The sequence below is a fragment of the Agelaius phoeniceus genome, chromosome 4 (genome assembly GCF_051311805.1).
Source record: "Agelaius phoeniceus isolate bAgePho1 chromosome 4, bAgePho1.hap1, whole genome shotgun sequence".
Classification (NCBI taxonomy): Eukaryota; Metazoa; Chordata; class Aves; order Passeriformes; family Icteridae; genus Agelaius; species Agelaius phoeniceus.
This window is the reverse complement of record NC_135268.1, coordinates 49,877,072-49,903,515: the sequence shown is the minus strand read 5'-3', so window position 1 is coordinate 49,903,515 and position 26,444 is coordinate 49,877,072. Positions and strand designations below refer to the sequence as shown.

The window sequence follows — 26,444 nt, the reverse complement described above, 5'->3', positions numbered from 1 at the left end:
CATATTCAGTTGCTATACTGCATAGACTTTTTATACAGAGACTTGTCTGAATAAGGTTACATTTATATTCAAATGACAAGTTATGATTCATATTTTAAAATTTTGTTTGATAATGCTAAATAGCCTGATTAGAAATATATCATTATGGTACATTATGTCAACCAAATCTTTTAGAGACAACAATGAAACTGCCTTTAATATTTATCTTTAGTGACGTCCAGAAACAGAGACTGAAGCCAAGCATGATCATGCTGAGAATGGAAATTTGAGGAGTTGTCCTCATTTATAACAAACACACCCAGCTGGGTGCACAGCTGCTAACTAAGGAGCCAAAGCATCAGCTTCCTGCTGCCTTGGAGGGCCTAATTACAAAACCCAACTGGACTGGCTTTGAAAACCACAAACATAGGCTCAGGATTAGTTTAAGCTTATTCTGGAATACTGTCAAGGTAAGTCATGTCACTAAGTGACATGATGATGTTTTAGATGTCCTACCTTGACAGTATTCCAGGGGTATTTTATTCAGATCCAAGGGGTTATTAAGTGAAAATAAAGTACTGTACTTCCTGGGGTACTTAACTTTAAAGTCCTAACTGACCCAGTTCGCCTGATCTCCTTTTACAATACCTTTAGGAAAAAGAAAACAAAAACAAAAAAGAACACCATGCCAATCCACAGGTTTTTCTTCAAAATGGAAGTCCAATACATAAACAGAAAAAATGCCCTTTTCAGTCCAATTTATTTAGCACATCTCATTAAATGAAGATCTAGAAAATCAGATAAAAATACAATGTATAGGTCCATCTTCCTTATTCTTGTTGTATAATCCAATGTTATGGTGAACTAGGAAGCAAAACTGTCTTCACTATATTTAGATATTATTGTAATTTCACCAAAGTTTTCTACATTTTTGAATATTTTAAGATAGTACAGAAAAAAGATTTCATAAAAATTAAAAACTGAATTTAATTAGTGTGTAGTGCCTTACCAACAATTGTGGACCAGCCACTCTAACGGGAGGACCCCAACTGTAAAGTCTGCAGAAAGTTTCCTTTGCTTTCTGTGCATCATAATAAATTTAACATGGGGCTTAATATCGGTCAATAAATCTTATTGACTGATATTGTCTTCCAGACTTGGTGTTAAATTACTTCTTTTTACATTTGCTCGTTCTGATCATTTATTCTTTTTCTTTTCATTTTTCCTAGTTTAGAATACTGTTTCTCATAAACACTTAAAAATGAAAAGTTCAATTATTGTACATATGTTGTACTGTACAAAAGAGTGGGCAAACCAATTAAAATCCAAATATGTCACTTAAAAGTTATAATATGAACTGAATATATTTTGTCCAAAGAACAGATCCTGCATACATTCTTAAAATATTGGTAAATATCAATTTATCAGTCAAGTTCAATTATAAAATTCATCAATCAAGTGATGAATGAATGGTGTAAGATGGTAACACAACAGAAGGATATGTGAAATAATGTGCAAGATTCTTTCTGCATTTCCTCTGATATCTGCCTTCCGTGTTCTCCCATTCTGCAACTTTATCTGCTCTCACTCCTTGCCTTACCCCGTTCTTGTCTTCTCTTCCTTAAGTTTCAGGGACCTCCCTCTTTTCTATGGAAGTGTCAGGAGACATTCTTTAGAAGCAACAGGTGACAATTCTTTGTCTTGCTTCTTTGCTTAAAAAATTGGAGCAAGTTTTTGTAAGGGCAAATCCTTGCTCTGTCTCCACACTTCCTTTTGCACCTGCATGGAAAGGACAGTTGTCCCAGAAGAAGAAAATAAGTTTCTTTTCTTAGTACAGACTGATAACTTCATGACATATGAAGTCAGAAAAGCTAAAAGCCTTCTCAGATACCTTTTAATGCTCTTTGGGATTACTTTGTCTGGTATTTTACCAAACAGTGAGGCATGCAAAATTTCAAGGAAGGAGAGGAGAGTTTTCTACTTTCTTTGCCTCTTGGAGCATTTTGATCACTTCTGAGTTCTTTGACTTCAACAGTCAGATGGTTCACTAGTACAAGACAGAAATCTCATAGGAATTCATGAAGTTCCATTGCCCACAATGTCAAAACTTTCACATGACTTGTAACATGCTTTTCATGCATTCTGTTCTTGGGCAGCTGCAGGAGAATATCACATTCAGACAAACTAAGGAAATGTTTGCATGCCAGAGTTCTGTTTAAATGAGATTCATATACCCCCAATCACATCCAAAGGATAGCTTGATCCACGTGGATTTTTGGTATGGGGATTTATAGTCACCAATAGCTTTGAAAAATGGACAGCACTAAGATAGTATCTTTAAAGTGCTTATGTTGTTTTCCTTCATGTTATATCATAAGGTCATGGCAGACAACAACAAAAGTTCAGGCATCTGTCTTTCAGACAATTTAAACCCTTTGCTATAACTGTCACTTTTAGCCTCTCCAATCACAATTTTGTTTTCATTCCAAATCAGAGTTAAAGTCCAGGTACTTGTTTTAATTTGTGCAGCTGTCATTGAAGGTTACAATTTTTTCTTGCAGTCTTCTTCTGTGTGCTTTTCCTTTGTTACAGTAAATAAGAAAATAATTTTCTTAAACACTGTTTTGACTTCATTTCTGCCCAATCTTTGTGTTCTTGCAGATGCTTCCTGCACATTCTGGAGTGCATTCCTGCAGGTGCCTCCACTGCTCAACCTGGGACTCCTGGAGGCTGAACATGGCTGAAGAACATGTGGGGAAGCACCTCCAGACTTGAGCAGCTCTGATGAACAGCCTGGAAGTGAAAGACAAACTGTTAAATGAAGGAGAACATTATTTACCCTTCTTAGATTTCTGCCATCATATTACATTAAAAGAGGGTTCAGGACTCAGAAGCAGATGCTGCCCTGTGAGAATGCAAGGCACAGATTGTATATGCATTTGCAAGTGTGTTGCATAGGATCAAAGCATAAAAGCAAGTTTAATCTTTTTTTATTAATTTATCAGCTGCAAATCTGTTCTTTATTTGTGTGTAAAGATTCCATTATCTACACTCCAGGCATCAGCTTCCTAGTGATATTAATGAGAATGATGTAAACTTGTTGTGATGACATTAATTTAGTTATAGAAAAACATGTTTCCAAGTAATGTAACAGTAGTTTTCTAGGACCCACATGTACCCTTTTTCATCAGTAGATGTGCTTATGGTTTACAGGAACACTAGCTAAATACAATATAGTATTTATTTAACATACAACATGGACAATTCTTTTTTCCTTAGTATTTTAATGACGTGGAAAAACTTCATTCTGATTATGTAATACACCTGTACCTTATTGAAATGTTCTCATATTGAAAATTTCCTTCTACAGAAAACAGAACTACAGATACCAAGTGGTTGTTTTCAGTGACTCATCTATTGCTACTGGTTTCTAAAACTGTCCATTTGTTATTATCTAGAGTTATAATTCCTTAACCACACCTTATACCTCTGTTGTTTTTAAGTTCTGCTAATTTAGATTCTTATTTTTTCTGTGGATGGATAACTGTAAATTGTGCAGCAGGCTTGGATAAATTTTTACCTGTTGTTACCAGCACAGTAATGGTATAGGGGAAAAAGAACTCAGGATTAGACCAAATCCTAACCATTCAGGTGTTTCTTGCTTATTTAATGCAAGAAATAACATTCTCACACAATCCATTTTGTACCTGCTGCCAGATGATATTTCTCTGATTCGTGGAGGAAAGTCCATGTCTTTTGTCCTCTCTTTCAGACAGACACATTTATGGCAATCTTTCATGTTGTTCTTAACCAGAGGAAAATTCAGGCAAAAAAATGCAAGGCAGTGATTAAAGGTTGAAGTTATAGGGAGTAGTCCTTCGTTGATTCTAAGAAAGGTTGTTGCAGCAGCCAAAAGACACACGCCTATACATCACAGAGCTGTGCCACATCTAGCAAAAGAAGCTTGATGCTGCCAGCTTCCTGGTAAAAATCCCTTTTAAATCACAATAAAAGACTAAATCCCTAGCATAATACTTTCTGAAAAGAAAAATACAGCCTGCCAGTATCCTGCCTTAGCTGGGAGGTAAGGAAGATTTCATTCACTGTTTATCAGTGTTTATGCCCATGCCCTTTCTGTACAGATGGAAATGTAGTGAAGCAGAAGCTATTTGGGAAATAGAAGCAGGCTGGCAAAGACTTACAGCAAGATATGAAAATAAAAGGCTCAGTACTATTTGTTAGAAATGGCAATGCAAACTAGCTCCATATCTGGAATGAAAGCTTCACTTTTTCAAGTGCTGTTAGCTTGTGGGTTGTTTGTGGGGTTTTTCTACAGTTTCTAGTCTTGAATACTTATTAATAAATGTTCTTAATTAAATGGCTAGTTTATATTTAAATTACATAGGAATGGAAAGCTGACCAAGGAGGAAGAAAACTAAGGTGTCAAATTACTGTGTCTGAAGGTTTGTTGAACTATTTTTAGGACTGTTTAATGTGCCAGTGTCACTGCTGGTTCTAGCATGTATTCTTCCAGCTCCTGTACTAAAAAATAAGCTTGATGTCTCCTGAGGGATTGATTTTTTTTTTCTATTAAATATAGGATATCTCTGCAATCTTTCAGAAGTGTGTGTTTCAAAATATTGGAAACAATAATTGAAATAATTAAATGCTCATACTGAAACATAGAGATACTTTTTCTTGAAGGCTGAACAAATCATGGATCCATAAAACGGGCAAGAAGAAAAGAAGAAAACCCTCAGAGACTCCTATATAGAGACTCCTCTATATAGGTCTACAGTCTTGAGGTCAGTGCTTAGAAAAGGCAGCTAAGCTTGACAGGAAAGCAAGAAATGAAAGAAAATATATAGACATGCTCCAATCCCCAAGGTATTACCTTCTCTGCCCTTCCTCCACCTTACCTGTACTGCCAGAAGGCTTATCCTTGTGCACTGCACTCTAGTGCTGATCCAGGACTCCAACTGCTTTCTTCCAGAGGAAAGCCTACTTAAGAGAGGCTGCCTTTGCCCCTGGCACAGAAACTCTTCTCATCTGCATGGATAAAGTGAAGGGTTAAGCTGAAGTAGTTAAAGCAGTCATCTTATTTAATTTAAAACAAGATGAAAAGCAAAATGAACAGAGACTGAAGCATGTGGTTTAGAACAGAGTATCTCTGGAGTCCCTTAAGCCCTTCACAACTAAAACATCATGACAGATTTTAGTATTTTGGAATCTCTCCCTTTCTCCTACTTCTTCCAGAAAACCCTTGATGTTCAATACCAGGGAAAGTTTGTAGGTAGTCTAGTCTGTCCCATGCCAGGATTATGTTCACTGGTATTATGCCGGTTTTCTAGCCACCTCCAGAGCAGCAGCTTGTTTTTTCTCTTTGTCAAGGATATTCTTTTATTGGCAAGAATAGTATGAAAAAAATACTGCAGTATTTTCTGTGGAGACCAGCCAAAAAAAAAAAAAAAAAAAGCTAGCCAATTTTGTCTTCCTTTTATTTGTTCTTTATCTCAGTTCCTTGATATTTTCTTGTCCTGTACCAATTAAATTTTTTGCCAGACTTTTTTTTCACCCCTTGAATAACTTTGTTTTTCTACTTTTTAGCCAGGTATCTTAAGCATTATTTTTCTAGATTATTGGAGCATCCTCTCATTTCTATTTTTTGCTGTGGTGAATCAACCTTCACTATGCATCAGTGCAGTGTGTTTTATTCGTAATACAGTGGCCACAGTCTCTGGCTATCTACTAAGATCATCAGTTTTAATACATCTCTTTTAAGTGATTTCTTCTTGCTGATCAAATAGATGGAAAATAATAACAGGGAATCAAAAGACAAAACCAATTGCAATCTGTATTTCAAATGAAATGAGAATTGCTAGTAAAGCACTTAATTTTGCATATCTGAAACTAAAAAAGTTTTCATTAACATGGGAATATGAGGACAGCCAAGGATGAGCAATAATTCTGAATCAAACCTTTTCTATAAAAATATTAGTTATTGCAAGAGAGTATAGCTATAATCCAACTTTGTCAATATATTGAAAGATATTATTAGGAACAATAAATATGTGAACCTTTGCCAAGATGTTCAAGATTAAATTTCCAAATCTTATTCTCTTAGCTATCTTTAAGTACTCTGTTCTTTGTAAAATATATTTCTATGTATAATCCTCCACACAAGAATGACCCTGTGGCCATGAAAATTTTGGTCATTCTTTTTCCCTCAGAAAACTTTGAACAGACTACATTCTATTCAGCAGTGTACGTGTACATCTGCACTGTCCTTCACAGTATATGTAGAAACTAAGAATTTGTACCTTAAAGGCTAAAATAGAATCCAGAGAATTACCAGGGTCCCAGAGTCATATAATGACTTGGAATTTATCAGGTGAAAATTTCCAGGACATCAGTTACTGCTGCTTGCAAATACAGATGAACATATCACATCATGTCTTTTAGAGTCCTCTCATAGATAAATCTTCCATTTCCTTTTCACAGCAACAAGACATTGACATCTTATCTGGTGGCATGCAATGAGTTATTTAATATGAAAGGAATTACTACTACTACTTCTCTTTCATTTTCATCAAAAAAGCCCATTGTTTGTAGAAGAAATTCTTGCTTAAAGCCACTAAGTTCATGCCCTCACCTGTAATATTGTAAATTTTCAGGTTTGCTTCAGCCTAGGGCCAGGCATTGAATACAATATTCCAGTCCTTCTCTAAAGTGAAAATATTCCTATCTGATGTCCTCGCATTTTGTAGCAAAAATCGTGGAAGTACTATCAAAGTTGCAATACAATCAGTATGACTTTTCTAATACAGATGAGATCTCCAAATGGGGAATTTTTATTGCTGCTTTCTTAATTGCTGCAGGGTTTTTATTCTCTTCAAAAACAGTGGCAACTGAATTCAACAACAGAAAACACTCTCACATATCAGGCTGATAGTTCTTTTCAAGTCTTCTTTCAAAATTTTTCCCTGTATTTATCAAAATTGGTAAAATTTCAAGATGAGCCATCCAAATAACTTTCTCACTACAGATGGCTTGCTGAAAGTGCTCATTTTTTCCCACATAACCCTTCTATGTGAGAAAGCCAAATCTGCCATAGTATTGAGGACCACGCTGTCTCAGGTTTTGGTTGGGAATGGCACAAATAAATAGAAATTGTGAGAAGGCTTCCAAGAAGAACTGAGTTACAGGTGAAAAAATACAGCAACTCTTTGAAATATATAAAGTAATTCAAATAATATCTTAAACTCTCAAAACTTGTTAGCCTTCTTTGGCTATCTGAAAAGTAAATCCTGCTAAATCTCACATATGCCTGCAACCACATGCAGAGACTATAACAAAGTATAACAGATTTTTCAAATTTTTTTTCCCCTGGGTTATTTTGCTTCTAGTATTATCTTTCTCCTAGCATTTCTTTAGATTAGCACCTCTGTTGTAGTTTCTTTAGTGGTAACAACAGGGAGAGTGCTGTCTCAAGGTGGAAACAGTAGCCATTTAAATAACACACTGCTTACAGCTGCTTAGCACAAACCCAGGTAAGATAACATAGTGGTTAAATTCCCCATAGCTATTACAACTTGTCTGCATTTATGTTCCATTCTAAATGCTGAATAGAGTCCTCAGGACAAAGCTGAAATGTTCATTCTGTTGCTTAGATACTACTTTCACAGGCTTCATATGAAAAATCTGTGTATACAGGCAAATAAGCAGATAAGTTAATAGGCTGAACCTGCAATGGTCAAACATTAATCACTCCTTTTGTACTATCTTTTGTACTGTATTTCAGTGTGGAAGAAACAGGTGTGGACTGCATAGAACACTGAAACAATCCAAAATGAAAATATCCACGCTTTGCTGGGATGCCTCCTTCATGCATAGATATTTGGGGCCACTTTACCCTAATGAAACAAGTTACATGAATCTGCATTCATTTGACTTTGTGTATTCTTGCTGTATAGGATACAGAAATGAATATCCTGTTTGTTTACTTATGCAAGAGTCACTTATAATTTGTGACATTGCAACAACAGATGAAAACCAAGATCGTATCTTAAAGTTAGAAAATCACCTTTGTGACATACACTATCGGCTTTATTCCATAACTGGGAGGAGTAAAATTTGAAATGGTTCCAATATTCTATTCAGAATGCCCAAATTATATAAAGTGAAAACTGCTTTACTAAAAATAGATGCTGTTCTGCATAAGCATTAGATTGGTTCCTACTATGCCATATCCTCAGTAGAAGGGGAAAAAAAAAAGGAAAAAAGAAAAAGCAATTTTGATATGTGTTCTGCTCTTCTAATTAATTTGTTAATTTTTTTTAGCACCAATAATTTATGACTTGGAGCAACATGCTCAACAAACTGGGTGTTATGTAAAAGCTGGCAGTTACAACATCAGAATACAACAGCATTGCCTATTATGTACTTAAGGTGATATATACTAGTCTTGTGAAACACGCCACAAATTATAAAGCATTTTGGAGCAAATCCATTCTGCTCTGCTCAGCAAAATGAAATTGCTACACAAATTACTGGTTTTGCCTTTTGTTATATTTTTTTGTTAATCCCCTGCAAGATAAGTATGTACTTTCATAGGCTTTGCATTAAGGAACAATTGTGAAAGCAACAGAGACAGAGCAGAATTAAATACCTAGATTCAATGCCCAGTACCTCTTTGCTGGAGGGAAGAATAGATAGCAAAATAATTCTGAATTAGAAAACAGTTATGCATTGTAAACAAATTTTCACTCCTTGAACTAGATTTAATTGGTTATTTAGTTCTGCCTTCAGCATTATTTTTATATCATTTCATCATTTAGTTCATATAATTACTGCAAAGATTAAAAAAAATCAGTCAAGATATTTAGAATGACAAATCAATCTAGCTATCTGCATTAAATGTATTTTCCATCAATTTCTACTACCAAAGAGTATAAACTATAAGCTGCCAAGTACCCCTTCTGATGCAACTTCAAGATGAATAATTGTGTATATATATAATTTTTTATTTTTCTGAACCTGAATTTTTTATCTGGCAGGGACATAGTAACTACTGACAGAATTACTGGTCTTTGAAATTCTTCTGTAAAGAGTTATTGTAACAATAATGACATTCCTTACATTATATACTGTCCACAAAATTATCCTACAGTAGATTATAATTTTCCAGGCATGGGTTTTGGTGAGAGAGACTGAATTTTAATGATTGGTTTCTATGTTTGCTTTTATGAAATGAGCCATGCTCAAATATTATCATTATAAATATGCTTATTAAAAAAAATGAACTTAATCTTCTCACCAAGAATCATGTCTCAGTAGAGGTGATCAGTTGTTTGGGTTCATTTTTCTTTAAAAGAATATTATTAGATACTGTATTTTTGTTAAATACCATGCTTGATTTTTTTTCCTCAACTTTTCCCTGAAATGTGTTTCCAAACTTTATTTTCTACAGAAGTCAGTGGTTATTTAACATCTATTTTCCACTAAAAACCAAGAAAACAAATTGTATAAATCAAGAAAACAAAGAGACACAAGGATTTAACCAATATTTTGACAATTTATAATCAAACAAAGTCATATTATGAATTTTCTGCTGTGAATCAGGTAACATTCTTTAGTTCCTTCCACCTGCATGACACAATATCTACCCTCCTTTTTGCCTCCCAGCAGTCCCTTACATTGTGCAAAGGGATGCATATTGAAAAAGGGAATGTTTTTATAGAAAACCAGTTCAACTATTTGATACCTATAGGCTTTCCAGAATGGAGAGGAGTCATTTAGGTACCTAAAATTTATGTACCTAAATTCCTCACCAGAGGGGAGTGCAGAAATGGGAGGGAAGCATCCAGTCAGCCTTCAGGCCAGACGATCCTGATGTGCCATGGAGATCCCTGATGCTTTGGGTCAGGTACTCACCAGGGCAATGGGCAGCTCCCTCCTGGCCAGTCCCTGCAGAAATCAGAGTATTCAAAAGCAGGGAACTCGTGCTCAGGTCTTGTCCTGGCATGGAGTCAGAAATCCTGGAGGGCACCTCTGACAGCAGGAGGGCCGGGCAGGGCTCCCACACCCCACAGTGCAGCCATAGCCTGAGACCCCTACTTGAGTCTTCCTTCTTCTGAACTCCTCTTTTCAATCAAGGGCTGGATCCTGTTACACTATAAAAGTATCTATTTCATGATAAAAGGTGACAAGAAGTAAAGTCATCCTTATGGAAGTTAATTTGATATTTAGAGTACCACAGTGAGAGGGAGCAAGCTCATTACAGCACACCCTCCCACTGCAGGCAGAACCAGCAGGGAGAAGAGGCTCTGCAGAGGAGTGACTTTATGCCTCTCAATATACTGTTTTAGTGATGGTGTAGGGGTACATCTTCTAGTGTTTGAAAGAGTTATATCATATATATAAGACTGTGGTTTCCTTTACTGTTAATTAAAGCAGTTTGATGCCTCAGCAGTAGATGGTTCCTTTCTGTTTTTAATATAAGTGATACAATATATAATACTGGAACTATCATAAATACAGGTACTTCAATTCATAACTTATAATCAGTAAAACTCTACTTTTAATCATAAAAGCTGTCCTTCAAGAGCTCATAAAATGGTCATGTCATGTAGACATAATGAGAGGCATTTTAGATTATTATTTTATTTAAACATTTATTTATTCATCTGTTCATTTACTTGAAACACATTTACTCATTGTTTTATTCTTATGATTCTTGCACCCATCATGAATAATGTAGTTACATTATAGAAAGCTGCATACATAGAAAGCTGCAGTTCAGCAAAAGTATGTCAACACTTGAGCATGTGAGTTGTCACTTTGAAGTCACGTGTATTATTGGTCAAACCACAAGGGAGTACAAGTGATCTCAGGAGAGCTTCACCAATGGTAGAGTTTGCTTGAAATGACTGGGTAGATCTTTCAGTCAGCCCTTCTGTGGCAGGACAATAAAAAGGTGATATGACATGTTTGATATATTTTCTTTGGGCAAATAATAAAAACTATTTTAAAATTAATTATTTTCTACTGTCATGAACAATCTGTTCAGGAGCTCTATGTCCTTGAAGACAAGAATCTTAAGAATTCACCATATGGCCTGAATTAGATGGATTCATGTGGAATAATTCAAACCATTTACATTACTCATCTGCTACAGGAAAATATACACTTATGTATGACAGAGATATATATATATTCTACCAGTGGAGCTAGGCATCAGGACTGACTTCTGAAGGGCATTCCAGAATTCAGGGAAGATGTTTGAGGGTGACAATCTCAAGGCTTGAATGAATGCAAGCATACAATGGTGAGGAGCCACAGCCAGCAGCAGTAATTTCCCAAGTTGACAGAATTCAATGAGGACAGAGACAGCTGCTAATATTTTTCTATTATTATTTTTATTTATTTATTAAAAGAAAAAAACAACAACAACCCAAAACAAAAAGCAGATAAGGAAATAAGAAACTCATTATTTGTAACCAAACACAGGTCTTAGTTAGTTTGGGTTAAGTTCCCAAACTAATTTAAGAGCTTTTTTGTCAATCTGGGGAAATCTAGAGTAGATTTAGAAGCAAAGTCAATGAACTTTTGAAAATGATCTTCTGTTTTATATGATTTAGTACTCTGCCTCCATATGGAAAATCAACTTAATGTTAAGTGAATTTCAGTATATCATTCCAACTTGTATATAACATTCTTGTCTCCATTAGAAACTTCCTGATAATGTGTGCACTGACATCTGATGTCTATGAGCTGGTAGGGAGTCAATACTCCTGGTGTGCTGACCAAGAGTGAGAGGTAAGAATTCTGTTCATGCAATAGAGATTAATCTTCCACTGCAGTAAGGAATGCATCTAAATTATACAAGATTGATCATGCATCCCAGCCTAACCCTTTTAAGAGTATGCACACAGGTGGGCAGCCCTGCCATGCAGCTTCACTAACTAAACAACACCACAAGAGATTCTAAGAGTTCTACAAAGACCAAAAGGGGGGTAATGCACATGTAGACATCTAATTCTGACAAGGCTGTGTTAACAAGACAGCAACATAAGAAGTTGAAATGAGAATTATGATAACAGGAGGTGGTCACTAACTTGAAGGAATTAAGTAGAAATTACCAGTGCAAACATCAGAAATGCTGAAGAGGTATATAATTAGGGACAACAGGATAAAGTAATACAAAAAGCCTGTTTATTTGGGAGTGGATGAGAGTGGTAAAGGGAAAAAACTGAGAAGCTGACAAGAGTGAAAAAGGGAATGTAAGCAGAAGTGTGTCATTTAACTAGCAGTTTAGCAGTATCTACTGGGTAGTCTTCTGTTGATCCCACTAGGAGAAGGCAAATCAATCTGTTATTATTCTGATAATACAGGTCTGATTTTTTCTGGGGTGAGTAGGGGTATTTGAGGAGTTTTCTCCAAAACTGGTGAAGGGATACATGAAGGGGGTGGACCAATCCTAGTAGCTGTGGTACTGAACTTTTTAGCAGAATCCATATTTAGGCTTAGGTATTGAAACTTACAATAAATAGACTTACAAAGGCTAGCAAGGCAAACAATGCATTTCTAAATGCTGAGAAACACTCAGTACCTTATGTGAACTTCAATTCAGTATTCAGTATGTCTGTTAGCTGCCAAAACTGCTTGTCACTTACCTGGAAGTAGTGAAAGCACATATTTACTCAATCCTGTAATGGTTATATGGGATGGGTGAGACTGAGACTCAGTTCTGTTCCTTATTTGAATTAAACTCACATCTTCCCCAGCATAGTAAGTAATTATATCACATGGATGCCTCCTGATCTCTTTTGGGATATTTTCTGCAAAATACTTCTAAAATTACTGGATCAGATTTGATGTTTACCAGTCTTCTATTTATGCCTAGAGGCTTAGATAGTCTCACCAGGGTTATAAGGAAATTTTGAATTCATAAGATTGGAATGTGCAAGCCCCACTGTCAAACCTCAAGCACATGTGTGGGTTTTTGAATGTGTTCCAGTTATAATGCTAAATACTCCAGATACATTGTCTTGAGTACAGCTAACTTTTGGGTTGGGTTCATAATTTTTTGGAATCTGCAGGAATTTTGCAGTAATTTTATACTTTGCTGATTACAGCTGAATGTCTTGCAGTCATTTTCTGAAACAGAAGACGATATACAACACAGCATTTTTTGTACACGACAGAAGCTCAGCATATGCTGTTTACAGTTTTACATTACCTTCAGTATCATAAGGCTCCAGCAACTGATAGGTGCTTTAGAAGCACTGAGAATTTCTGCACGTTTGTGGTTTTAAGTGGTCTATGATTGTCCTGCTGTGAAATTACAGAAACAGCATACTTTGTAGCAAGTTCCATTTTAAGTTTTCCCCCTTCCAATTGTAAAAGCAACCAAATAACAACACTTTATTTATTTTCTACTAAACTAAACAGTTGTAAAATTCCTATAACATTCCCAGTGGCTTCCATGTTGCTGTATACAAGCTGATAAAACTGAAATCTTCTCATAATGTCCTGCTGAGACAGAGGCTTGGGTTTTGTGTTGATCTGAACATTTTCTATATAATTTCTCTCTTGCTTTTCATTCTACTAACAATTTTTTGTGCTGCTTGACCACTTCCCATTGTAAAAGCAATCTAGTTTCAAGCATTCACTAACATGTGGTAATTCTAGACTCATTAAAATTAGACTTCTTCAGATATTTCAGTGTACTCAATGTTAAATTCTTATATCTCATCTCAGATATTTATTTTACTCAAGTTATTGGCAGTTTTGCCAATAAAAACATTCACAGCAAAATGTTGAGAATTATCCTGATGTTAGAGAACAGAAGATGTATTCACAGGCCTATGGTGCATGTATCAAGAGAAGTTGAGACAGCATAGTCTCACAAAGATGAGATTAGGAGCAACCTGATAACAGCTTACTGATTTCTGAAGAACAGATACAAAAATGCAGACAATCTCTTCTCAGCTGTGGCAAATGGCAAAAGAGGCCAGGTTGAACATCAGAAGAAACTTCAGAAGGAGCTTGGTGCAACACTGGAACACCTGTGGATGATGTGGATTTTCTGGGAAGTTTTCAAGATCTGACTAGACAAACCAATGGCTGAGTGCTGGGGATAGTAACGCTTTGATGGGGAGGATGCACAATGTGCCCCTCTCATGTTCCTTGCAAACAACATTTCTCCAAGGCTGTGATGTAATTCTGTCCTTCTCCCTGCTTAATTAGTGGAAGTGCATGTGGAAAATTTTGTGGATTTTTTTTTCTAAAAATGGGTGATTATGTTAATTGATAAAATAGTTTAACAGAACTTCATATTTTTTTTCTACAGAAAATAAGCACATACATGAAGAGCAACTAGGCCTCATTGTACAGTAAAGCTTCAATCCATTCCTTCCTTTTTCTTGTGAAAAATATGGTGATGATGGAAAGTCAGACTGTAAATTACCTACATGGAGCCTTAGGTTCTAAAGGGGATATGGACTGCAACTCTTAAAGTCTTGGACATTTATGAGAGATGTTTTATTCCCTACCCAAAAACCTCTTTTGCTTCTTATCCTTCCATTATTCAAGGAGCATGACTGAATTATAAGCCAATGATTATAATTCCTTTATTATCTAAAACTGAAATCTTTATGCCTCCTATAAAAGAGCGCAGGGAGACAACACCAGTAAAGAAGCATTCAATGAAATCCTTTCATACACATTCACACCCAATACAAACTATTGCAGCAGATGGAAAACTGCCATAGGAATGTATTCTCCTTCCTTTCTTGCATCCACTTCCTTCAGCCATATAATGTAATATTTGCTTTTACTCATAGAAGAGCTACCTGCAACAGTGCAACAGGGGTGTCCTAGCACTTAATGGCCAGGCTCTGAGCCCACACTGATGGGAGCAGTGTATGTTTGCTGCTGTCTGTATTGTACAAGGAAGATGTGCATATGATGCATTGTTTTTAAGATTCACGTGCAGAATGAAACAAAACCTGTGGGAAAAAATCAAATCTGGCATTTACCAATATAGCAAAAACTATCAGATTAAATAATTAATTTTTCATTGGAGTAATCTATATAGCTTGTGCATCAAACCTTGCTTGGGAAAGTGATTTTACAGCCATGATTTATGGGATCAGTAAACAGAGATTACCCATCATACCTGTCAATTTTTGCATTGCATTGATAATTTACAAAAATAGCTTTAAAAGTAAGTAGGGTATACTTCATGATTCCCTTAAGAATATGTATGGTCTTGCTAGAGAGTAGGCATCTCCAAGAGACCTTTCAGAGCTTTAGCAAGGAAAAGCTTTTGGATCCCAGTTGAGTTCTTCAGTGTATAAGTCTGCTGTGCTAAATATGCATCTTATGAGGAGAAAGTTGGGTACTGAATAATGAATTCTGCCCAAGCCTCAAGCTTTCTTGGACTATTCCCTATAAATGTCTGATGAATTGGTAAAGCTGCACTAAAGAAATAGATTAAAAACTGACTGATCCCCTCACAATAGTGACCTCAATTTTGTAGATGCTAAGAATCACAAACTAATCAAACAGTCTCCTTCTTTTCATTAGAGACAAGCATTTTATTTTACTTCTGATTCGTATTTATTTTTTCCCAAGGACCTTTTTAGATTCTATCAACAAGTAAGACCATTTTCCCTAAGGTATATTGTGATTTCTCAGCTCCTGAAGCAAAAAAGATATAGAGGAAGCAATGGCATAAGTTAATTTATTTACAAGTACCTGCTTCTACTGATTAATGTTTGTCTGAACCAGAAGGAATCTGATTTTGGGTTTTGTAATTTAAAATGTGAAAGCAATTCTTCTAATACAAACTTTCTTTCTCAGGCATGTCATAGCTACTTTACAGCCCACAGACAGTAGCAAACTGTCTATTTTTCTGTCCTTAAACCTAACCCCAGATATTGACCAGCAATATGATGTTGGCCAGATATTTCAGGTCTTGATATTCCTACAATCTACTCATTGATATTTGCTAATGATCTTACTCCAAGTTTACTGTAGTACAACTCAGAGTAAAAGCCTATCCTTTTTTTGCATTAGTTTCCACTCTGGGCTCTAGAATGACCTTTATTATCATCCTTGGACTTTTAGGGAGGAGTTATTCCCCTTTCTGCAAGAACTTGTGGACAAAATTGTACATTCTGCATCAGCTTGGAGGACAGCCTACTCAATCAATGCTCTCCATTACTCTAAAATGTAAAAAAAAAAAAAAAAAAAAAAATTCCTTTGCATTCATCAGCATCTGGTGTTTTCAACTTTAGCACGCCCACCTCCCCATTAATTTACCAGAAACAATGTCAAGGTGAAGCCAGCTTCAGTTTGATGATTGTAGAAATTCAGCATTGTGAGAAAGCTGTGAGGAAGCCTACAGCAGAGTCATAAGGAAAAGCATAGAAACATATAAAATCCTAAAGGAAACACTAGAAGTTGGAGGCCAGCATCTGGAGACTGGGAAAGAATGCCCAGCAGAAACTCATTGTGTGTCTCCTTGACATAGCCCAGGAGCTCACTGAAGCCCTTGGATATCTCTTACATCTGTTAGACAATGAAGGATTGCTTTATACCTTGAAACCAGATATATTTTGATCACAGCATCTCTTAGTGCATGTCTAATTGTGCCTGAACAGTATGACAGAGTTTCAAGAGCATCCTGAACCATCACCAGGATAAAAATCCTAAGGACTTGTCCCAGCCTATCTGCCAACCAGAATGATGAGCAAGTGAGAGACAAAAAGAGAGACAGATTTCTCTTTGTTCCTTGTGCATTTTTCCTAAAGTTTTAATAATATCAGGATATGTGCTGATATTGATTATACTTTATTTGGTGTACAATTTATCAACAGCTGAAATGCTATCCACCATCATTACCAGGACCTTACATATTCTCAGTTTTCATTGAGAACAACAAAAGCTCTACCATAATGCCAGTGAATCTACAGAAAGAGTTTCTATTGACTTGGATGGGGGATGGAGTAGTATCCAAATGAGGTAGAAAATTATTTTCTCTGTTTCCTGTTTATCAGAAATTAATCTGAAGAACAGCTGACTTTTAAAGAATAAATAATCTAAAATAATGAAAATAGTTTATTCGGCCTAATTGCTCTGATGATATAGAAGTATTCCAGCCCAGGATCTGACTAATTAGTGTGAAAAAATATTTCGGACTGGCTGAAAAATCTTCTTTCATTTTTCTTGCTATTAAATTTCAGTTCACATTCCTTAATAATGGAATGTAACTTTAGAAAACGCCCACTGCACGAGAAAAGGGATAAGCAAAATGATACAAACACCTCTGAGATTAAGGCATTGACCAAGTTCTCTGTGTTTGTATTTAAAAGTATAAAGAATGATGCAATTTCCTCTTCTCCATACTTGTAATTAACACTAAGCCATGCAATGTTCTTTCAGTGATACAAGTTAACCGAAATTTGAGACATAGCAGCTTAAGTCAGCTTTGTATTCCTAAAATTGAAAACAGCCCACCCTTGTCATTTGATTCTTTCTGGACATCTTACCTACTTGTGCCTATGCCTGCACCTAATTTGCATTCCACCAGTTATTTGTTTTTAAATGTCATGCAGTTAAGCATATCCTGGACATACTAAGGTAAAACAGCAAAACAATTTCTACTTCCTCAAAAATTTTATGTGTTGAGATCTAATTCTCCCTCAAACTTCCAGGACTAAGGTTGTATTGCTGTTCATTCAGATGGAATTGAAATTTGTATTTCTATTTTGAACAAATATGAAGACTTTTTAAAAAATAAGCTATCTGTGACAAAAACTTTACACCAGATCTATTAAAAAAAAAAACCAAAACATTCGTGCATCTATTTGCTAAAATGCAGTATGCCCTATCAAGGACAAAGAAGTTACCATAAATAGTCAGTAATAAACAGAATATCAAGAGCATATGATGGGTTGTGAAGAGTTACTGCTGACATGCACATTGGCTTGTCACACTGGACTGCAGAATATATAGTACTTGGTGGAGTTTACTGCAAAAATATTTCTGGAATGCATTGGACTAATTACACAGTAACAGACTGACCAAGAGAGTTAAAGGTATTTGACTGTTTAAAACATCACAGGCAATTTATAAAATGAAGCCTTTTACTGAGTTAGCTCACAACTAATGAACTAATATCTTCTTGAGGTCAAAGAAGCAATTTACTGAGCTCTATCTAATGGAGAACTGTGTGTTTAATCTAGTTCTGCCAGCCAGGCTGATTCTGCATAGCTGTCACCCATTCGTGTGGACAGTGATTGTGAGCTGAAAACTCAGGTAACATGCAGAACATAGTGAATTTTTTACAAGAAACTAGGACCCATCAGATATTGAGGATACTGAATGTCTGGGTAAGAGTCACTCAGTAGCCCAGACTCTGGATTTCAGCAGTACTGATTTTTGGTAGAGTCCTTTCTCTAGCAGTTGTTGTGAGATAGAGAAGCTAAATCTTCCTGAAATTAATCCTACCTGACAGTACAGTGGCCAAGGTACACAGGTGTGAGTGCTGGGTGTAGATCTGGCTCACAGACCTCTACTGCTCTGAGCTGCCTCACACAGGATGCATCCCTCATGCCAATAAACAGTGTAAATATCTCCCAGTCCTGCTGTAGTTTATGTCTCTCATATTTTAAAGGGACTCCTGAGACTCCTAAGCAAGGAATTGGAGCTGTCACATTTTCCCTACCCATCTTGGTCTTAAAACAGCTGTGTTTTCCACTCCTCTGGTTGCTCCTTGCAGGTTTTAATGAGGATCATCAAAGGAAAACACACACTCTCACTGAGGTCTTTTTTTTGCCCTCCCCACACAAGGGAGATGTGCTCATTGGGAAGGTGTGAGGTGTTTTACAGCAACAGGGAAAAGGCAGAGGAGAATATGGCAAGCAGGAGAGCATCTTGCTGGCTGGAGGCTGCCCATAAAGCTCCACTAGATTTTGTTATATTCCATCTTTTGTCATTAGGGCCACCCTATCTGATACTAAGTCCACTGTGTTTAAAGACTGGGGAATGTGCATATTGGGGACCATGTGTATGAGTGAAAAGAAAACTTGCTATTTTGGGAAAGGAGATTTCACCTGACTATTTTTGTGACTAATTCACTATAGGCTCACCATCTGAGGGCCTGATTTTTGTAAGAAAATTTTTAAGAAACTAAACTCTTCTCACAGCATGTTTATGAAATGTGAAAGTATCATTATTCTTGCTGAGAAGTCTCCGGGCCAGATGCTGACAGATGCCTGTACCTAAAGGAAATCAGCAGGATATGTCACTAAGCACCTTTAGGATTCAAAGCCCAAATGTCTGCCCAGGATGGAAAATCCAGTAAAGTGCCTGAGTTGAACCCATGTAGACTAAGTTTCAGCCCAGTGTATTAGACACAATTCCTTTTTTTTACATAAAAAGACCCAAATTTATCCCCTTAATTCCTTGAACTGCTTGAAAAATTTTGGTAAACATATGTAAACAATTTATGTAACAACTGATGCTGCAGCATCACATTGCCCAGTTCATTCAAATCTGAACACATGACATTGTATACATAGGGATTTGTAGGCACAAAGGATATTATTACTGTTGCCATGCATTGTATTTGCATTGTGATTTTCCTTAAATGTGCAGCATTGTTTTGTTAAGCAATCAGAATGCAAATACCACTGGCACAGCTAGAATACATTCAAGTGCCCAAGTACACAAAGAATGCAAACTGTGCAGTAAAGCACACAAAGCCCAACAAGCTCATTAGTACCATACTGCAGTGATTACAGAGCAAAGTGCCTTCTGAGGTGCAGTTGTCAGGCTATACTGAGGGAAGGCTTTGCAGTGTTTTAATGCAATGATATTTTTAATGCAATTGTGTGCTGCCACAGTAGTCATATTTCACCAGCATAAGCTGCTCTGGGAAAGAGGCACTATTCTCTGCTTGTACCTTGCCTAGGTATCATTCTTGATTAGCCATTAGGCACTGCATAATAGTCATGAGGATGAGGATAATTATTCTAAGGATAAGAATTATGATTGGCCAGACTAAAGCCCCAGCTACCTCTGTATCCCTTTTCTGATAAAAGTCAGGAGTATATTTTTAAGCAAAAAACATGAGAAAGCAGACATGCATAGAATGGTATGGCTTTGAGATTCCAGCAATCTGGAATAAGGATGTGAAAACTGGAACTAGACTCTGTGGGGATCCTCTAGTGGTTTGATTTGCTTCATGGTCTCTGTTGTAACTTAATGACTCAAAACCAGATAACCACAGCACACCTGCCTTCAACACCCCTGCCAGTATATCCAGTATATTCACATATATGAATACACACACACGCACACACAAAAAAACCACCACACACTGTCCTGTATATGCCACCTACCACTGAAAGATGGTGCAGGTCTTCAGTATAGTGATTTGAAAGGTCTACTGAGGTAAAGGTTAAAGTTTTAAAGGAAAGTCACCATGTGACTGTCATGGTGTCAGAAACCATGTCAACCCTTCTTTGAGAGAGAGGATGGACTAAATGTCCTCTTGGTGCTCTCTCCTGTGCTGATTTTTTTCATGAATCTATGATTGTTCAGCTGCTATAACAGCTAGAAAGTTCAGTTTTAATTAGTCTGAAATAGGAAAATGTCTTTCATTGTGCTTGAAAAAGTAACATACATAATGTTCCATCTGGTGGAACCAGATGAAGACCTGTAAAAGTTGTGATCATGTAAGGACCATAGCTCTTCAAGAAGCCCTAGCCATAGCCTAGGAATTGAACAGCCATACATACATCTTCTGGCCATGAGCAGCACAGAGAGAGGTGTAATTTATCTTAGCAAAAGCATCTCTACATTATTCACCAAACAAATGTTGTGGGTCTGGTGAATATTTCTGTGGAGCTTCTTTCTGCACTTTAGGGTATTCTTAGCAACTGACCTTAGCAACTGATCTGAGCTTCCTCCTTTGCAGCAGGACCCATGCAATTAATCAGACTGGTGTGCTGGAAAGAGAGAATTTAAGTATATAAGCAGGGATGGTGGTGAAGCTAACTGCAAAGTGCTCCATTAAACATATCACCTCAGTGTCTGCCCTCAGAAATTCATGTCTTCAGGGTGATCTTCTCTTTTGAGAAGTGGTCCTTTTTATAAGGCAGGAAGCATTAGGTATGCTCATATCTCAGTCAAAGAGTTTCCTACGCAGTGCCAACAGTTATTCAGCAGTACTCATTATGCAGGTGAGCTACATCACAGCGCTGCTACTCTGCAACACTCTGCAGATCTCTATGCACCATGTGCACAATGTCTGAAATATAAGCAAATTTATGCTGCACTCATCCTTTTTGTGGTTATTAGTGTCACTTAGTATCATCTTCCTCCAGCAAATTGACTCACCAAGCAAAATGCACAAGTGCACTTTAAAGCAGATCACATTATCACGCCTACTTCTTCTGGAAAGCCAAGTGTCATTACTACTTTTCACAAGGAATAACTGCCTAAACTGTTTCACATTCTGCAGTGCATCAACAGTGCTCTTCCTCCACTCAGTCTGCAGTTCAGAACAGTGATGGAACAGTAATGCATGTCTATCTCATTGTTCTACATGGAGAGATAAAATCTAGTGCTCACTTTATGCCTCTTTAAAAGTTAGGGTATTTGCTTCTGGAGTCTTTTCATCAAGATATGCAGTTGTATATCACCTCTAAGCCCCTGATCATATTTCAGGTGTCAACAAGGTATTTGCATTAAAATTACTCTGTTTACTCAAAAAGCGTATTAGAGGTTTCTCTCTCGACACTACTGACTAGATGACATATCGCAACTGCACAGTTAATTCCAAAGTATACACAATAAGGACTAACAGTGGCCAACTGCTGATAGGATTTTACTTCCAAAATATTTTCTAATTATTCACTAGCACTCTTCCTCTGTGTGTATTTTCTAGAAGGTAGATGGAGTATCAAAGAAATACAAGGGTGCAGACTGTTAAATGGTAAGATTATGACTAAAACCATGAACTTGGAACCACAAACCAGGAAATAAAATATCAGAAAGAAGAATTTTGGCTAAGAAACGGAATGAGAAGAGGTGCTAGGGGTCAAAATTGAGAACAACCAGCAATTTACTAAGCTGAAGAGCAAAGCCAGAGCCCAGTAAAACTCCCTGTTATACAATTAGAGCTGAGACGAGAAGCTGCCAGTGCTTGAGCTAGACAAACTATGGCCACTCAATTTCCAGAGATGAGGATAAAAAAAAATAGAAAATAACCAAAGGAATAAAGTTGTAGCCAGGGATTACGTTATGCAACCACACATTGAGAAAGCTTCTTAAGCTTGGTTGCTACAGCTGTGTCTACCCAGAATTTTATGTGGTTCACCAGCCTTCTGAGACCCTGCCTGTGGTAGCCTGGTGGTTTTTTGCACTTTGCTCAGCAGTGCTTGTCAAGAGCCATCAGGAAAACCATCAAAGTAGACACCTGAGCTCAGATCTCAGTGACTTTTGATGGGACTGACCGAACTCAGTGCTTTTAAAAACCCAGCCCTAGTTCTCTGCAAAGTGATGGCTTCCCACATGGTCTGTTATGCTTACAACTGCGAGTGTTTGGTGTTTTGTGACCTCCTCTCACTCATTATCACTCCACTTAATGTCATGGCAAAAGAAGGGTAATGATTCTTTTTTTTTTTTGCAATTGTAAATAAAATGCTGCCAGAGCAGAGGGTACGTGTTGGCCAAGGTCTTTATTATGCAACTATATGCAGATCACTGTGAATTGCATCGTCCATCTAGTTCAGTGATGCAGCACCAAGGTCACTGGGCAGTTTTAAGCTAATGATGCAACCAGAAGTCTAATAAATGTGCTCAGTAACCACAGCAAACGTAATGTCATTGTCGCAGATGTTATTCTTTCAAAAGCACTTGGCAAACAACTAAAACACAGCTCTTGTGTTTGCTTTGACCGCCTCTAAGAATGCACCATCAGGATTACTGAGAAGATGAGATTCTTTAAGAAGACAAGTCATGGCCTACAGCTACAGTATTGGTATTGCTCATAGCACTCTTGCAGTTTGCTTAAAATAAACAGGCAAGAGGATAACTGAACATGAATCAGTGAAATTTTGACAGAGAGGAGATTTTGGAAAAAAACATATCCATGAGTGATACCAACACAGGTAGAGATCAATTTCTTATTACAATGATCTAGGCAAGTCAACTTTAATTATGCAGTTGATTTTTGTAGCCATCATTATACGGTAACCAATTACATGCTGATCCAGTAGCCTTTTCTTATCTTTCAGGAAATACATTAACCAGTAACTGCATTGTGTCACCATGAGCTTTGTCATTATGTGCAGTGATTCCCCCAGGGCTTATCAAATGCTGCAATTGCTGTTTCTTTGGAAGGATATACATCATCTCCCAGGCTGGGTTCAACAGATGGTTGATATTATGCCCTGAAAAGTGGCAATCTACTGTTCAGGACTTGTTGCAGCTCCAGTGTCTTGCACCCTATCATATATATGTATATCTTTATTTTTACAAATGCCTATGGATATATATTCTTATGTACATCATGTATTCTTATCTGACAGGCACGAAGAAGCCCACAATGGTCTGATCACTAAATATGGTCTTGACAATAAGGGAGAAAAAGGAAATTTAAAAACAAGCACAATCTCTTGAATTCTTGCTTCATTTATAATAATAATTGATAGGAATAAAGATGAGTAATTCAGTGAATTTACTGTAAAATTCACTTAAGACCATTCAGTGAACAGAGAATGCCAATGTGTGAAGATGGCTGTTTAGCAAGGCACTGAAATAAAGTGGTGGCAAGAGAGGTCTAAGTCAAGACACAGAGCTGTCCTTTCTCAAATGACATAAACAACACAGTCATGAAATGAGGTCACAGTTTTGTATATAAGCCCTCTGTGGCTTTTGAGCTAAAAAACCTAGAAAAATATTACCCTTTGCTAATGGAGCTTTTTCACCAAGAAGAACAGCATGTGCCCAACTCAATGTGTCAGCAGCTTTCTGCCCTCAATTCAGCTTACCAACAGTTAAACCATTCAAGGTCATACTATAACCTATTAGAGATGACATGTGACAAGATGATTTTTGATAAAGAGTAGAACTTTGGTACTACAGAAGTGGCCAGGGACAGGAGGTCTCCGTATGCAACCTGACATTTTGTCAGCAGCTGCTAGTCAGATATAAAAACATTTTATTGCCCTTGCATATTCAGCCACATGCTATAGTTTCCTCTCACTCAGAATATGTTCACTTTCATACTCCCCTGCATTTAGCTGCAATAGAACAGCAGAATGTTTACATTACAGCAGAATGCTGTGTGCTTTTATCTAAGGGTGACCTTGAGTATGCCTGGCACACAAGAAGTGCAGTGGAAGGCAGGCAAACACTTTTCTCCTACACCTCTGCCATACTGTCTGTGTCCCTCACTTATATCACTCTTTGAATTTAAAGAAAGCACCTTCATAATGCCCATTTTTGTGAGCAAATGCACATTAAGAACATTTCATGTGCATGCTATGAAGAACATGAAACCTAAGACAGATGAGAAAACTTCAGTCTCCAAAACCAAAATTAGTTTTCCCTTTATGTTCTGAAGCTTATTTGTAAGTCTCATGAATGTTTTTAACTCTTTGGAGTGGGAAGTCTAAATTAAATCATCAGTATGTGACCCATTACTATTTTATAATCCTCTCTTTTGCAAATTGAAAGCAACAGTTTGCCAATCTTGTATTTAAACTTTCATGGAAAGATATGAGTAAGTTAATTATGAGGGCCCAAGCAAGAGAAAATACAAGAAAGCTACATGGTGTTAGGAAAGCCTGTCCAGACAGTCAGAACAAGAGCTTATTACTAAATATACATGTTTTAAACTGATCTTAGATCAAAATAACATTTTTTTTTTATGAACTAATAGTTTGTGCTAATGACCATAATATTTTTAGATTTAGGAAGTACACACAAGAATAACATGGTCAAAAGCACCACCATGGCTATGCTGACCTTCAGAAAGGAGAGCTGGATAATAATGAGGAATCTTGTTTCAAAGAAGTAGAAGGATATCTAAGACAGTTAAACCCTCTCAGTCAGCACAGAGACTCCTGAAGGACACCATACTGGGAGCACAGCACCAGCATGTACCACTTACTGGAAATCCCTTGGGAAAAAGGTAAAAGGGAATCGGCACAGAAAAACAGAAAAGCAAAGGAAGTTACTGGAATTAAGATTTTAACATTCAAAATTATGAAGATGTCTCTCAGAGAAGAAAAGGAAGAAGTTACAAATTCTAAGAAAATAAACATAAAACTATAATTGGACTACCATTTGCTTTGTAAATGTTGTGGCAAAATGTCAAGGTGTTCATTTTCCCCATAAGCAATTTGACTTGCCTATGGCATCAAAAGATGAATTGATGGCTCCATCCACTGCTTCCCCTGCCATTCATATCATGCAGATCAGTATGAGAATGAACATAAAGTGCTGCAGAATAGAGCCATTTTATACTTGTTTTAGACAGTAAGAATGATAATACGAAGTCTAGGAAAAAAAGGGATCTAAATGTTTCTAAACCATCTTTTCTGAACTCTACAACTCGTGCAGCCATATGAATCTGTCCCTATTCAGATAGGAGAATGCCATTAATGCATTGTAAGTCAAAGTGCCTGATTTTTATATCCATACCCTGCAGTCACTTGACACGTTTATCTGTGCCTTATTACTGTCAGATTTACTCCCTGATACAGCAGGGCCAAATTTATCATGTTTACAATTGCTGATGTTCCAAATTCACACAATTCCCACTCATATGCAACTAGATCCTGCCTAGTTATAGCCACAATTTGCTCCAGGGTCATGCCTCCAATTTGGCCACTCTGTTCCCATTTTCATTGCCTTGCAGTAAAGAAATGCATAAATGCAGCATTTTTTTCCATAAATGAGTTGTGATTTTTTTAAGGAATTAGCTAAGTATACATTATCTTTTGTTTACTTCTCATGACCTCTAGTCTGAACTAGTTCTGCTGGAATTCAGTAAAATGAATTCCAAAATGGCTAGCATAAGAGTTTTTAAAAAAATCCAAACCCAAACATGACAGCAATGAGAAATATTTTTACCAAAGGCTCTTGCAATTCAGAAAGAGAATCCCTAATTTGAGGACAAACTGATCATCTAATTTACCTCTGAACTGAAAAGGATTAGGAATACAATTACTTTTGTGTATTCTTGAACAGGTTTGCCATACTAAGCTTCTGCCTAAGTGCTTGCAGAATCAGGACCCTTTGTCCCAGAATCACTGGCCTGATGTCTAGGAAGAAAATATTTTTTAAACAATTCAACAAAGAATTCAAAACAATCAAATGAGGATAATCAAGATCATAAGAATATACATCAAGAAGAAAGGCACCATAAGACGCTGAAG

The 26,444-nt window shown here is 36.8% G+C and overlaps 1 long non-coding RNA gene across 1 annotated transcript; it reads right to left on the bottom strand.

The window, feature by feature from the left end:
* Positions 1-722: 722 nt before the first annotated feature.
* Positions 723-10,315, bottom strand: LOC143693975 (uncharacterized). The gene is made up of 3 exons (XR_013182130.1): positions 9,913-10,315; positions 4,899-5,028; positions 723-2,772 (listed from the first exon to the last, which is right to left on the bottom strand). It is a non-coding gene; the product is annotated as an uncharacterized LOC143693975 (long non-coding RNA).
* Positions 10,316-26,444: the final 16,129 nt, after the last annotated feature.